This window comes from Musca autumnalis, unplaced genomic scaffold (genome assembly GCF_047663935.1).
Source record: "Musca autumnalis isolate F117 unplaced genomic scaffold, ASM4766393v1 scaffold_1, whole genome shotgun sequence".
Lineage (NCBI taxonomy): Eukaryota > Metazoa > Arthropoda > Insecta > Diptera > Muscidae > Musca > Musca autumnalis.
Window position 1 is genome coordinate 213,528,962 of NW_027411644.1, and position 16,593 is coordinate 213,545,554.

At 34.5% G+C, this 16,593-nt stretch overlaps 1 protein-coding gene across 1 annotated transcript in view; it reads left to right on the forward strand.

The window, feature by feature from the left end:
* Positions 1-1,629: 1,629 nt before the first annotated feature.
* The window catches only part of Ptx1 (pituitary homeobox homolog Ptx1), a 95,899-nt gene continuing 80,935 nt past the window's right edge, over positions 1,630-16,593 (forward strand). The window contains exon 1 of the mRNA XM_073960070.1: positions 1,630-3,071. The gene's annotated coding sequence lies outside the window, so the exon portion shown is untranslated. The remainder of the gene's footprint in view (positions 3,072-16,593) is intronic.

The following is a 16,593-nucleotide window of genomic DNA, read 5'->3' on the forward strand; positions in this document are numbered from 1 at the left end:
AAGGTTTCTACTCGTTTACTTATTCAGCATTAAATTCCATTAAAAACTTAGCTATTAATCCCTCCGCTTTAAATGTTTTGAACATTTCTAGCTAAATATCCTTAGAACTAGGCTACCCAATACTAGGTTTTAAATACTGCTGCTTTCCATAGTCAGCTACAATGTTCAGATAGTCCCGGTCCACACTAGTGTGATTTCATTGAAAAAATTTCATGAAATTGTGCGTACCTAGATCGATCATGTACATTTTCCAATCCATATGTTCTAGTGTGGACCGGGACATAGTTAATTCCATATTGATTGTATGACTGAGTCAACAGTGCACTGCAGTGGCTACCCAGAATGTCGAAATTTCGACAGATTTTTTGTTATTTATCCACCAATTTCTATTACTAAGAACGAAAACGTCAATGAAATAAATGAGGATATAATGCTCCAAAAGAGGAAAAAATATTGATGTCCGGATTATCGAGGTAAGTTAAGGTAAGGTAAAATATTACAATGTAAAAAATTCTACGGTCCGTATTACCGCATTGTCCGGATTAACGAGTGTCCTGATTATCGAGACTATATTGTATATACTAAAGACCATGACATTGGTAAATACATAGGTAATTTAAAATTTTTCCTAAGACAATCTCCAGAACCTGAATTCACACAGTTGTTTTAAAAACCCAACTTATTCCAAACATAGTTTTCCACAGTAAGAACAGACATGCCGGTAGATTCTTTTGTAAAACTTGATGTGGAGGTTATGAATTTACCGTTTCCGCCGGCTAAAACTGCTTGTAAATCGATTTCATTTTTCGTTAAAAATTTGAATTTTCCTTAAAGAAAATTGAACTAAATTTTCCTTCTATTATTTTAAGTAAGTATGTTTTCCGATTGTATCTTGAAACCAGAATGGCAAGTTTTCTCTTTGCACCGTCAAATTTGGAATACATAATGGGGTTGTATTCAAATGAAACCAATGTCTATCATTTTTGCCTGCGGAGAAAGCGGGACAACAATCGTCAGATATAATATAGCTATCTCATTCCTTCAGCATCGTTCAATATGTCGTTCATTTATGTTGTTTGCTAAGAGGGTAACGTTGTGTGTTCCGTTAGTTCTCAGTAATGGTTGCCGGATATGTTTTGTCTCACTCCCTCTCTCTCTCTCTTTCATTGCTGTTTCATGTCTTTTTCTATAGCAATGCTACTCGTTACTTTGTAACTAGTTGATTTTTTGGTGAGATCTGTGGTTCCTTGTCTGATAAATGGTGAGGCAATTTGTATGTGTGTGTTTTGCTTTTTTTTTTTTGAGTAGAATTTCTTGTAGCGAGTATTCGCCTTACGTTTCTTATCAGATTCTCACAAAGAGACAAACATTTGTATGGATATGGGTGTACGTTTTGCCTTGTGGAACTCTATTATTATGCTTCTTTGTTTCTTATCTCTCGTGAGCGATAAGGCACCACTCGTCGTCGTCGTCATTGTTGTAGCATTTCCTGGGCATTGGTGTTGTTTTTTCCCTTCGCTAGAGTGCTGTATTGTGCGCCGCATTCTTACACTTTGCTCTGATTTCGTTGCCAGTATCTCTTGTTGCCCCGCGCCAAAATACTCGAAACTCACAAACGACCAACCAGTCAGTTGCCGTTGTAGTCTCTGCACAAGCATTGATGTGCCACGGTAAAAATCAAGCGTTTGTATCTCTCTTCGAAATAAAAGTCAAAGCATTTTCCCGCCGTTCTAAAGTTATACGAATCGTACATAGCTGTTTGTTATGTTCGTTGTTTTTTCTACGCCGCCTTCCTTCTCTAAAACTTCACATCAACGAGTGGATTTGTAAGGCTAGCTGGAAAGCTTTACCCTGAACACAAAACACAGAAAGAATAAAAACAAAAACACCAGGAAAAGGGGTGGCAAATACCCATAACCGCCCTCTAAATCTTCTGCTGCTGCCGCCGTCGCTGTAGATAATGGTGGTAGTTGGTACTGGATATTTATGAACATCGTTGTGCCATGTTGAGTGCGTGTGTGTGTGTGTGCGTGCTAAGTGAATATACATTTTTTTCGTATCTCCGGCGGCGCGTTTCCGTTTTCCTAGCCTGACTGCACTGTCATTCGTTTACGGTTACTCGTAAAGCAGACAACAGACAAAACAAATACCGCTCGTTTAACCTCATTACCAATCAATCCCCATCAGAATTGATACAACAATCCGTAGGCCACCACACACATTAGACGACGCTCGGAAACAGAAGTCAGTCACTCAGTTAGTTCAACATCTCCGCATTGTTGTTTAGCTCGATTTATTCATTCATTCTCTGTCTGTCTGTCTGCCCTGCAGTCGTTATTTGCCTCCGTGTAGATCAAATCGAACGAAGCTCATTCATTCTAATTACGCCCCGGCTGGATTAAATTATTAAAACAGTTAAGCCATTGTGGATTTGAACTTCAAAGCTTTTAAGTTAATAATAAAACAAAAAGCAAAACATACAAGAAGAAAAAAAGAAACAAAAAATAATAACAAAAACAAGTTTAAAAAAGAATTATAATACCGATTATGTATGCCGCCGATTAAGTGATTATAAATCACAATTCCCTCAATACAACAACAATAGTGAAAGTGTGGTGAAATAAAATACGAAAACAAAAAATTATGACAAAAAACATGAAAATAAAAAATAAAAATCACAACACAAATCAATAAATCTTTAACAAAATCCTTGTTAATACTGCAAAAAAAGCGAAGAATTTTCAATAATTTTATTTATTGAATAACTTTAAAGGCATTCGTTGGCAAAGGAAAAAATTCATAAAGAAATTTTAACGCCATTAACTTAAAATATCTCAAAGAGATTAACGAAAGCAGCATTGGGCCATAAAAATCAATCATAAAAATTAAACATTAAATATTAAAAAAAAATAGCTAAAAGAAAATCCCTGAAACGCCAAGGAAACTAAAATCGATAAATTCAAAATAACAAATTTGTGAAAAGTTCTAAAAAAGTGGATTAAAAAATAAGCAAATCCCAGAAGCTGCATCAATCAAAATTTGTCTTTGGACAAATATAAAGCAAAAATAAGGTGAGCCATTTTTTTGTAATATTTTATAGTGTTTGTTTTCAACGTGTTTGTGATAAATATCTTTCATTGCCATCAAAAGTTCAAAGTTCAATTTAGGCATTTGCTGGTTGTTGTTTTATTTGTGATTTATGATGAGTCTCCTGTTTGATTTACATTAAGTTATAAGTGAAAAGATTTATTGCGTTCAAAGAGGAGATTTGTTTAGTTAATCTAAAGCACATAACATCCTCTTGATATTTTTATGTGAATGTTCAGGAAAATGGACTTTATTTAAAACAAAATAATAAATAAATTTGTCCGACGGCAATAAATTATTGGATCGACCTTTACCAAAGTAAAAAAAATTCTCACGAACATCCATTCCCGAAGGAACATGTGATGACTTATCTCATATCTTCCGCATCCTGCTTTCATTTTTAGCCTAATAATATGGACAACAATTGCGGCCAAGTCCAAACGCAGTTGTGGCTAACTATGTAGCAAATGTAGCCAACATTACTCTCATGGGGTTAAGCTCCACGGGCTCGATCTGTAACATGCCGTATTATTATTTTGAAATATTTGAATGTCAAGGAATTTCAACATTATTTAATTTTATCAAATAAAAAAAAAATTCTAATTTAATTAATCTAGCTAAATATATGACCTAGGGAGATTACATTGAAAAATTGATATTTAGCGAAGTCGTACACACATACATATCAACCGCTATGCGACGATCGTTTCGTTAACTGGTTAGGTTAATATCCTCAGACATATTAGATGTTGTTGTTGCTAGACAATTTTCGCCATTTGAACCTCCTTTTTATACATTCAAGATTGCAAATTTGCATTTGTGAATTTCAAATTGAAACTTTTTATTTCCAAAGGCAAAACTTAAAAATAAAAAATTATCTCCGGCGGCAATTGAAAAATATGCGAATCTTGATAAATCAGAAACAACAGGTGAAAACTCCGTTGAACTATCCCTGGAGAAAAGTTACATTAAACTCAGAAGCTTTCATGCAATTGAATGTATCCCGGTACCCATGTACCGCCACCATTGAATGTTACGTGATTTATTTGTTCATGACGAATACGAATACCTAGACTTGTGGATGGTTTGAAAAATATTTCTTTCCTATGAAAAATATTTGAGTTTTAAATTTATTTATTTACATTTGCCTATACACAAGAGGAGATATCTAATATTATTATGGTACCACAAATCAACAAATTTGTTACCCATATAACCTGAGTGGAGATGAGAACATATAACATTTCCTCGGGTGGTATCCAGTCTTTAAAAGTTTGAAAACAAAATATTTCCTGAAAAGCAAATTGAATCGTATAGAAATAGTGTCTTAATTAACTGATGGTAAAGATGTTTCCAGGTTTTGTTTATATTTGTTTAAAAGACTGATTAATTTGCAGACAATTCTTAATTAGAGAATAAATTACTAAATAACCCAGACCGGCAGACAGTTTCCATGAACCATGCTGTAGAAATAATGTAGGAAATAGTTTGTAACTGTTGAGAGAAAACCTTTCCTAACGGATCTGGATTAGAAAAGCCGAGGCGTCGGCACAAAAACTATGCGTTTATTTATTCTCATAATAAAAAAATGTTGTAAAGATACGTTAATATCGGTCGATATATTTATTACTTTAATTAGTTGGCTTATATTACAACACTGAAAGTACATATAGAGACTACAAAACCCATAGTAGGGTTTTGTTTTGTTAGATCGAGTTCGGATTTTATAGTCTCAAACCGGGCTAAAACTACAGTTTTTTTGCATTTATCGGGTCTTTATCTCAGAAACGAATAGGAACTTGGCAATATTGTAGTCTTTGGCAATATTGTAGCCCTATTGTAGCCCCTTAACTAAATTTAAATGAAAGGTGCTTACACCTGGGAAGTTTTTGCGGATTCTAAAACTACAATGTTCATAGATAAGAAAAATAAAAAAAAAATCGCCGGAGGGATTTTCAAATACATCGCGGTCAAAGTTTACATTTTTATGACTTTTTTAGATTTTGCCGATTTTGCTTGAAAACTGCAAGACCTATCGAAAAATAGAGAAAATGATGTAACAGTGAAAATGTTCTACAAGATTGACCTTTATGACTTTTCCTAGGTTTTATAATTTTTGAGATATAGAAGTTCAAATTGTTACAATGCACTGACTGTATCGCCTCCTTATAAAACACTGTCATGAAGGGTGCACCTTTACTAACTTTAAATGAAAACCGCTTACACCGGGGAAGTTTTTGCAAATTTCGAATTTGAACTTTTATATTTAAAAAATGGTAAAACCTACATACCATTAGGGTCAACCTTGTAGAGAATTTTCACTGCTATATCATTTTCTCTAATCCCATTTCTATGGACTTGCAAACAAAATCTCAAAAAACCTAAAAAAGTCCTAAAAGTGTGATCATTTGGATTTATTTGAAAATCCCTCCGTCGATTTTTTGTTTGTTTTTCGATTTTTCTCATCAATGAACCTTGTAGTTTAAGAATCCGCAATAACTTCCCAGGTGCAAGCATATTTCATTTAAAGTTAGTTAAGTCGCACCGTGCCTAAACTGGTAGAACGTCTCTAGGGCATCAAAATCGATAAAATATAGAAAATTTTACATAATTGCTGAAATTCTGGTCAGTATCAACTAAAATATTGGCAGTTGAATCAAGTAACTTTTTGCACAAATCTTCCAAATAAAGTTCTCAGCAATTCTTCAGAACATTCTGAAACTCTAAAATACGTACTTCATGTTGTTTCAGCGGTATTTTGCATCATATCTTTTACAACTTGAAATACGTGAAATACACAGTTCACACCAACAGTTTATTCTCGCATTTCGGATTTCACCACATTATTGACATATCGTCGTTGAAATATATACTCAAAACAACGTGATAGAGGCATTTTACAACAATGGCATATTCTGAAGAGTTGTGTATTACATTCCAGTGAATATTTTTCCAAAAGAAAACATTATGGAAAAATTAACGGTTTTGGAGACATGGAAATAGAAATTATGGAATTTTTAGATATATTACAAAATTTGTGGCAATAAATGTAGTTTTTCGAGTTCATTTTTTCTCCAAATATGTTACTTTTGACCTTATCTACAAATTTGCTTCAGAGACCAGAAGACGATTCGCACTGGTTTCAGAGATATTGCCCCGAAATGCTTACTTACTTAGATGGCTTTTATATTAAACAGAACGTCTTGTTCCATAAGCCGAACTAAGAATTGATTTCCAAACGCACCGATCTTTTGCTTTACTTCTCCAATTTTGGATGTCATGTTTTGTGATATCTTCTTCAACTTGGTCTTTCCATCGGTGTTTTGGCCTTCCCTTGGGGCGTATACCGTCGAGTGGCCGTAGAGTACGGGTAGTATCAGTGTCTGGTAGAGTGTAAGTTTTGCTTGACAAACTAGCATCTGGTGGCCAATATTATTCTTCTTTTGATTTCAAAACTGATGTTGTTCGTTTTTTATGGCGGTGCACAGAGGGGAAACATAGGCCTAAAGTTGCTCAAAACTCAAAATATGAAAATCGTTTATTATGAAAAAAATTTTGATAAACGGCAACCAGACTCTTTTCTACATTTGCTATAACCATCCTCGACTTTGTAAGATTAACCAATTCAATGCAGCAGTCGATTGAACTCAGCCATACTGAAAACAAAATGTAAATTTTCGAAAACTAAGAAATTAGGTGAACAATAAAATGACATTATTTTCGCGAAAATTTATATTTTTCAAGTACAGTCTCCGAACAAGATTAGCATTTAAAATTTTCAGATTGATTTTACATCTTTGCTCTTTAATAATGGAGATACATATCTTCTTTTTGAACATTTTTTATGATAATTTTTAAGATTACTACAATTTCAATAGTGAAAAAGTCTATTTCCCCGTCGTTTCCCGACCATAGTTTCTTCTAATGTTTTATGCGCTTGAGTCTCAAATGTCAGATTCAATCATAAAAAATTGCGCATATTTGCGCCATTCCGAAAAAATCGAATTTTTCTCAACTAAAGTATGAAATATTTTTATATGGAATTGCAAGGTTTACTCACACTAAATTTTGTTCCGCCGTATAACCGGGACTCTTATTTATCAGACTAAACCAACACCTATCAAATATGTTTGCATTATTCAGAAACATTCACGGCTTTTCTCATGTGAATTGAGAAAAATTTAATTTAATTAAGTTTCAAAAAATAAAATTTGGAATAAAATATATGCATATGGGACTATATATAAATCTATACCGATTTGTTTGAAAATTGGCACAATGTTTTTTTAGGCTAGTTCAGGTTGCATGTGTCAAGTTTCAGTGATTTTGGTGCATTTTTATCTCACATCAGACGCGAATATATATGGAAGCTGCATCCAAATCTGGACCGATTTTCATTATTTTCTATAGGATTAATCCTTGTACAGAAGATATGCTTTGTGCAAAATTTTATATCAATACGACTATAAATGAGCTTTCTAGGGCTTTTGATCAAATTTTACACAAATTTCCCCTCTGTGCGGTGCCGAGGCAAATGAAGTCATTTACTACCTCAAAATTGTAGTTCTGAACATCAACAGTTGGTCCGAGTCTACCGGACGTCTTGCGTGTTGATACCATAAACTTTGTCTTATCGCCGTTGACTGCCCGAAATGCTTTAAAAAGTCAATATTTAACCATGTATAGATGGGGCCATAAAATCTAAGAAAAAAATCCTAAGTTCGAATTGTTTGCATACGATTACCTTAAAGATTTTACACAGTGTTATCCGTCTAGGAAGATTTGTTCATGGATATTTTTGTTTCATAAAATGTTTATTCTCGAATTGGTCCAAATTTTACCCATCATAATATACCTTTCAAATTAAGATAATGTTCCGCGATGACATCACAAAAGTTCAAATAGTTTGCGCTAACGTGAAGTTGATGCGTTGGGGTCTGATTGTTTTGATTTTTTAGTAGTCTCTATTGATGCGGATTTTCGGCTGTGGTATTTACATATGTATGGCCGACCGTCCTTTCTGGATTTCCTCTTGATTTTGTTCAAACTTCACATATCGTAATATTTCTTACAAACTTAGATAATGTTCGCTTATAACTATAAAACTAATCATTTGTGAATTTTTTTTAGTCATTATGCATTTTTATGACTTTTGCGGCTAATAATGGACTAACAGTATTGAATGTGATAAAGTTCAGTGGTAATAAAAGCCGTCGTGGAGGGTCCTCAGACTGGTAAAAAACGTATGTGACCATATTTACAATAAACAATGACGAATCGGCCCCAGACAAGTATGCAAAGAATGAATATGTATTGTCGGATAATGGACCGATTTTGACTTTGAAATACCGCTGGACAATATAGGGTAAAATAGACACTCAGTGTATTATTTTGAAAGACCTTCTGTTGTAGGTCTTTCCTCTCTCAATATTATTGGAATCACTTCATTTTTACTAAATGGATAGATATTATATTCTGCTATCATAATAAATCCCAAAAAGTGCGCCAAATCTAATAAAACCCATAAAATATGGAAACTATACACTTTCTAGAAAAGCTGGAATACCGAATTTTTGGGTACTAAATTTTTTACCAAGCAAATAAGTATGTAAAATCGGGTTCACAGACATAATAATGATTGGGAAGACATCCCCACTGAGTCCATTAGGAAATATTTAAAAGTCATTATTCCAAAAAGCTCAAACACGTTCAAATACCACCATTCCAAAGGCCAAATCATGACATATTAATCTTATTTGTGTATGTTGCTGATGTAATATAACAAAACTAAACTGAAAATACCTCGGGCCAAACTCCTGATATCAATCCTTATATTTTTTTTGGTCCAGTTTAAGAAAAAAGCTCGAAAAAAGTCCTCCAAATAAAGATCAAGATTTAATAAAAATTGGGGAACCAGTACCCTTAGAGTGTAACATACCGATCCTTAAATTATGGTTTAACTCATTACTGCTCTAATGAATGTTCAAAGTGGATAGACAACTCATTAAGGAACATAACTTTGGTAATTCTCCAAAAAACCGTCGATTTGGTAATTTTTGCAATACATTTATTGTCACCTCCAACTAGTAGTTAATTCTTATTTTTGACCGAATTTTTATAAATCGCAAATAAACTTAGCATATTTTGACGGAATATTGTTTTGGGAACCAATAGCAAGAGATTTTCACAAAAAACCGTATAGTTTTTACATAATTACATACACCACTTGTACAGAAACTTTACATGGCTCAAAAATTCTCAGGAATGTACCCCAATATTACGCTGATGGAGTTTTGCCATAGTTGAAAATTCTGCATATAATCTAGACTGGAATTCAGCATGCAAGGGCATGGTAACCACTCTGAACAATAGTCGATTTTATATAGTTTAAATACATGCTTTGCTCTAAAAAGATATGATTTCCCTAACCACATTTTGTAGAACTGACTACAGCTGTAGTATCCCATTATAGCAAGAGCCAAATGGCCACAGAGCTCTTTATCACTTATTTAAATTTTCATTTCTTCCACATGGCACATCACCTTCTATAATTTAACACTACAAGTCGGCATCTTTGTCCTATTAACATGACAATAATTTGTTTTTAATTTATTACGATTTTGTGTTATTTATTTCTTTTTTTGTTTGGTATTTCATTATTTATTTCTTTTGTGCAAAATTTTCAACATGTCAAATATTTTTCCTAAAGCTATATTGGCTACAATGGCTCTTTTGGTGGCAAAATACATATATAATTTCTGATTTTATTAAGCAAAAATAAATTATAAACAAATTTATTGACTCGTTTTGGGGTTACTGTTGTTATTAGAAGGCATTCATTTATTGACAATTTTTTTCTGTTTATGTTTCTTGTGGTCTCTACAGTTCTGCATGGTTATAATGACCATAACGACAGGATTAAATTAGAAATTTAGAAAAATAAAATCATATTGACTGACTTGCAAAACTTTAGTTGCATTGCAAATGTCTTAAGTATTCTATTTCATAACTCCGCAATACTTAACTATTGCAAGCTATGTATATTTCAAAAAGCAAAAAGCACCGAAAACCTATTTCACAATTATACTGAATCATTGGAATTCAAATTTCATTGTCTGGTTACAACAATTCTAATTAAATTCCTTAAAACCATGTTCCACTGTGATACAATATTTTATTTTGCCCCTCACCATCATTTTGTCTATAAAACAAAACATTTTGTGGTTTGCACCTTATGGTAGCCAAATATCATTAATTATTTTTTTTCTGCTCTTCATAAAAAAATAACGCTAAACAACAGCATTTTGTGCGTTATTGTTTTATTTATTTATTATTTTTTTGTCTTTTTGATATTATTTTATATTGCCATATAATAAACAATTTTCAAAATAGCGGTTTTATTATTAAGTGTTTTTTGTGCTGTTGTTCTTCTTCTATTTGCTTTGACAAAAAATATGCAAATAGTCGAGTGGCCCGGTAATGTTGGATTATTCTCAACGCGTTCGTTTCCTAACAGTATACAAAACACCAACCAGCCCTAGACCAATGAATGAAATGACGTCAATGTTTTTTTTTGCTTTTGTACAACAATCATAAATTGCTATAAATAATTATTTTTTTATTATTTGTAGTAGAGTTGTGTTAGAAGAAGAACACAAAAAAAACACAAACTACTATTGGCCATAAACATATAGCATGGTTATGGCAAGGACCAAATTTGAAATGGATGGCTGGGTGGCTAGCAGACGTCATTTGTCACCTTTTGTGGTTGTTATATTTGAATATCGAGATATGGAAAGAAATAGATATTCATGTGGTGATAAAAGTTCAACAAATGTAATTTATCATTGAAGATGAAGATTTATGAGAGGTGTGTTATTATTAGGGGTAATGTTGGACCCGATCTTTAGTTGTTATATATCCATAAATATTTGTATTGCTATTTTATTGCTTTAATTATTGACTAAGAAGGTAACCGACATTAGACTTGTGTAGTTCCGAACGAACTAGTTCCAAGAAACTATTCCGGAAAATGAACTATTGGAACTATATCCAGGTTTTAGGTCCATGTTGTACCTTTCATTCATTTAGCTCACCTTCTTCCTTTTATTCCACCCCGATCGTTTTCGTTCTGTTCGATCTGCTCATTGAATCCTGCACTCGAAGTTTGCTGATTTAGTTAATTATTGCCTAAGAAGGTAATCGAGATTAGAGCTGTGTAGTTTCGAACGAACTAGTTCCAAGAAACTATTCTGGAAAATGAACTATTGGAACTATATCCAGGTTTTAAGTTCATGTAGTTCCTTTCATTCATATAGCTCACCTTCTTCCTTTAATTCCACCCCGATCTTTTTCATTCAGTTCGTTTTTCAGATGTGCCACATTGCGCAATAAATGTCAAATGAACGTCACATTGCTGCAATTTATTTATTTTTATGTCAATTCATCAACCAAACGATAAAAACAAAAAGAACGATGAAAGAAACAGATTCATTGAACTATTTCCGTCTCGGAACAATGGAACTAGGTATATCAAGGAACTAATTCCTTTTGGGAAAAGGAACTAGTAAGATCGATCAGCTCTGGGAACTAGGTTGCCCTAGGTTGCAAGAGTTATCTTCTACGGACTGGCAGTACAGTAGAGGAATTTTTCACACCTTCCAAGCTATCGCCTCAAAAGTTTGGAAGTATTTAGAGAGAGAGAGAGAGAGATCGAATGTAGTATTTAGAGTGTTAAAAGAACTCATTACCTCGCCCTGGCAACATCATAACAGGCAACATATTTTTTTCAGCGGCGGCAAACAACTCTCAGTTTCATGTAGGAGAACATTTCATGAGTGTTTTAACCATGTAAAATTGTTCTACAAATGGTGCGGTTAGACACTCAATTCAGGCTTGACGATAAAAAAGAGGACTCCAATGGAATCGGGATGCACTCATTGTTATGAGAGAAGACTTCCTAGTCTTCAAGCTATTGAGAGCTTTTGAGCTACAGGTAGTTCTTTAAAATCTTCAGCGCTGAAAAATTGATAACTAACCCAATTATCTGCCTACGTGCAAGAAATGAATGAACAGATTTTAGACAACTTGTTCCGGTTTTTCAGGCATAGGGTGAAGCTGAAATGGCACGAAAGTTCCATCGTGCATACCGGATGATTGGGATCTGCTTAAACTTTAGTGACGGAAGAGAAACTTCATGTAGTCTCTGCATCCACCAGTTTCATTAAAAGTTCAGTTTTATCATGGAAGAAGGCCGATTTTAATTGAGTACTCAAAGTTTCGTGCTTTTGTCGACGACCCATGCAGCACGTCTTCCATGAGAACGTGATTAAGGACATGGTACTGGCAACCGATAATCTTGAGTGTTGGATGACCTTTCTCTTTGAATATTAACTGCAATCGAAATACAACACCTGTATATTTGCCGTTTGTTGTTGTTGTAGCAGCGTAGGTTTGATGCTGAGTTAGCAGACGCTGGCCAAAACGCTTTTTGAAGGTGTGCCTGTTAGGGCGAAGATCACTTAATATTAATTTTTATCAATTTATCGTTGGTGTTGAGCTGAATGATCGAAGATTTTTTGCATATGAAAAAGGAAAGCCACACAACCACCAAATTATGCTTTTGGTTTCGAGTCAACCCGGTACAAAGAACCAGCTGCAGTGTCGGTATTCCCGCTTGTTGTAGAAAGCGTACTTACCAAGTCAGTACTTCGTTACAGGAATAGCTTCCGTGTAGAAATCCTTGTGGATTCCTAACTAACATATGGTTGGAATTTCAATGCCCTCAACGGCAATATTGTGACACACTGTTGCTGCTTCGAGGTACAGCAGATTTGAGCTTATATCAACGTGTCTTGCAAACCTGATGGGTTATGCTTCGTTTTGCTCGTAATGTTGCATTGTCATCCTATTTGTACTGCTGTCGAATGAATCCTTGCTACTCTTGGGAACTATCAGGTATCGCTGTGCTGTTGAGCGTGGACGCAGTCGCTTCCATTGTCGTCTTTCTCTTGAATGGGTGGATGGTTTGGCATCAGAAGGTTTGTCGCTGGAGAAACCAATGCGGGATTTTCTCTCAATATGCAGTTTGTAAAGGTCATTTGTATACCCTCAGACTTTAGGCTAAAGAGGTTTAGAAATAATGGTTAGGATCCCAAGTATGTTTTGACGAAATCCGTTTTAGAAAATTTGGAGTCGATTTGATTCTGTCCGTCCGTCTGGCTGGATGCAGAGCACGATAACTCTTGAACGGATCAACTGATTCGGTCCAAAATTTGGCCTTTATAATATTTTGTCCTAAATTTGATCAAGTTCGAAGATAGGCCATATCGGTCCACTCCTTCGGGTACCACCTCCCACACAAAAGTTTAAATTTTTGGCTAAAATAGTGCGCACGGTAACTATTGAAGGGAGTAATCGATGTGGTCCGGCACATGGTAATATTTTTAACAGACATAATTTAAGTTAGTATAACATATTATGGACTATATCGGTCCAATACTTCGGGTACCTCCCACACAAAATTTTAGAAAAGTTCAGTTTAAGACCTGCTCGTGAACTGCTTTGATTTTTGTTGCAACAATTTTTATTCGCTGCCGCCATTACGACGGTACAAGTTTTTTCATGACTAAGTACATACTTCCTGAGATAATAGTCCGAAAGCTGTAAAAAACTCTATGACACCATGTGAAGTGATTGGAACACATGATAACACTCGAGCGGATCAGGCGATTTGGTACAAAATTCGTAATGTTTTGTCCAAACGTGGTTTAAGTTCCAAGATGGGTCATATTGGTCAACAGTATTTGGGGGGGAAAAGTGCAGTTTAAGACCTACTCTCTAACCGCTTTGATTTTTGTTACCAACAACTTTTATTCCCTGACCCCACTAAGACGGTACAAGTTTTTTCTGGGGTGTGTCCATACTTCCTGAGAAAATGGCCCGAAAGCTGTAAAATGCCCTACGGAACCATGTACAGAGGCTGGGGCGCACGATAACTCTCGAACGGATCAGCCGATTCGGTCCAAAATTCATCTTCGTAATATTTTATCCAAAGTTAGTTCGAAGCTGGGCTATATCGGTCCACTTCTTCCGAATCAGCTGATTCGGTCCAAATGTAGTTCAAAAATGGGCAATACCTGTGCACTCCTTGCCCCAAAGGTTAAAAAATTCACTAAAACGGTCAACTCGATATCACTATAACGGAGAAATCGATTTTTTCCAAACTTTGGATCTCCTAATAGTTTGTCCAACTTTAATTTAACATCGGAAATCCTTTGAAAATGTATACCGATGCTAGTCATTGAGATCCTGTATACAGCGATAAAAGGTGCAAAAGTGCATTTTCACGAAAATCTCTAAAGGCCGCAATTGTTGTTTCTAAAAGACGATTTCTTCAAAAATATGATGCTCAGTTAACGATAAACCATTTTCCTGACCGAACTTTATTTCCATAGTATTTTGTATGGGGCCACTGTTAAATGTTCAGAAAATCGACCTGCAGGCCACAATTATTTTTCAATGACGAGTTCATTGTTGTGGCTAAAAAACGAATTCTACAAAATTTTGTTAAAATCTGGCCAGATTTTGATACTAGGCATATTATGGGGCACAAATTATCTGTAATTAGCCAAATATGCACATCTGGCCCGACATTCATAAATTTATGTAGAATTCGTTTTTAGCCACAACAGAAATATATGAAAGTTTCCATCCACACAGGCTGATGGGTATATCTCTCCGAATGATACATTTTTACTAGTTTTCTTTTATTTTTATATTCTCTTCACTTTTCACCCTAAATCTTTCCTCTGCTCGGAGCATACTAAATTGCCTATATTTGATTTCCGAAGCAAAATAAAAAATGTACTGCCTTTGGAACAATAGCCTACAAACTTTTCATCATAGTCTGCAAACATTATATAATTCTGGTCCCGGAAAAGTATTTTCTCAAGCAAATCGGAACAATAATATTTTGAGGGCTTTTTATGAAGCCATTGCATTACTTTGCAATAATTTCCTTCTCATTTTCCTTTCCTTCCAAAGTGATTTCTTAAAAATGTAACCACCTTCCTAATGGCGCCCAATAGTTGGCAACATTTGCTGTCTACTTGTTGTAGGTGGTTTCTCCATACTCATATTTGTTACAAACCAAATAATTTGTCATCCAAATGTACACATAATAACCCTTGCCCTGCCCCCCTTTTCCATCTTAGAAGTGCAACACTTCATTCACATACAAATATATCACACCTAATACATTTCATTATAATGTCAACTAAAATTTTATCACTGTCACTACTGACAGTGAACTATTATTCTTTCTTTTCGGTTTTTTATTATTTGCTTCTTTACAAAACACTTTACAAACACTTAATATTTCGCATACATTTTGTAATCCCCAAAAAATACAATTTAATCCCATCTGGGATCAAAAAGAGATCAACTTTATTAGATTAAGATTTGTTGATTTTACCAAGTGAGAGAGGAGAGCAAATTATTATTATTAACAGCAACAACAACAACAAAACTAATAATAATAAAAACAACACTTTCTTCCCAAATCAACAACAATAAATGTTTTGTTTACAGAATGGAAACAAAACAACAGCCACAAAGAACTGCCAGAGTTATGGCTTATCAGATAATCACTGAAATTGCCTGACTGTTCGTTCTACTGTTTATTGTCGTAAACGAATGCAAAAATGAAAGCGAAAGCCTGCAATTCTAACTTGACAAAGACATTGTTGTTGTTGGTAGGTTGGATGGTTGGTTGTTTGGTTTCATGATGCAAATGCAATAATTAGATGCTAATGCAAATATTTGAAGGTGTTGCTTGGTGGCAGCCACCGATCAAATGCTTAACTGGCTGTCTGCTTAGTTGGTTGAATGATGATACTATAGCTAAATATTTACACACATTTATGGCTAACATGCAGCTACTGCTGCAACTACTGCTGTGCGTAATGTTGCATTTTTGCGTATCTGAATATTTGAATGAAAGTCCGTGCATGGGACGTTACTGTGTGTGTGTTGTGTTTTTTTTGTGTCCTGATTGCGTTAATGACTATCATAAATAGTTGTTTGTGTTCGTTCCTTTAGTGGAAGTATTTATTTTTTATTGAATTTTTCCATTGTTAGTTCAACCAACCAACCATTTTTATTGCCTATTTATTTAAGATGTTTATCACAACGTACGAACAAACGAAGGAACCAAATAAACTACCATAACCACAACCAACGAACGCAACCACTACCGGCAAATGACACCATTCGCTATTTATGATCAGCTCGGCGGAAAATTGTTTATTCTTGTTGTTGTTATTGTTGTCATTTTGTGCTAATTTTTTTGCGTTCAATTTATGATTGCTGTCAAGGTTTTGCTTTCTTTATTGATTATTGTAAAAAAAAAATGTGTGTGTTATAATTTTTTGTTGTTGTAATATTTATTACGCTAGGGAGATACCAAAAGAAATTAGGTCTGTTCGATAACTCAAAAATGTGTAC